Raw genomic sequence first — 381 nt, 5'->3', positions numbered from 1 at the left:
TATATATATCAGTTGAATAAAGTGTTAGAAATGCATTTAACTGACAGTTAATTACATTTTGAAATCTGATGATTACTATGAACGTATGAAAGCGCTAATTGAACTTTATGAACATTACAAAATATTTTTTTAATGTTTAACACACTTCAACATTCTAAAAAATTTCTTTTTAGATACAACAATAAAAAATGGGAAGACCAGAGCATGTAACTTTATTCAACTGATATATTATTTCATACACATCTATACAAATACGGAATATATATATATAATATATATACACAGTAATACCTTACTTTACGAGAACCTGCTTTATGAGACTCCGGGTTTACGAGTTTTATTTGTTAAGCACAAAATCCAAGATCCAAGTGCAAAAGTGTC

This window comes from Octopus bimaculoides, chromosome 3 (genome assembly GCF_001194135.2).
Source record: "Octopus bimaculoides isolate UCB-OBI-ISO-001 chromosome 3, ASM119413v2, whole genome shotgun sequence".
Lineage (NCBI taxonomy): Eukaryota > Metazoa > Mollusca > Cephalopoda > Octopoda > Octopodidae > Octopus > Octopus bimaculoides.
This window is presented reverse-complemented; position numbering follows the sequence as displayed.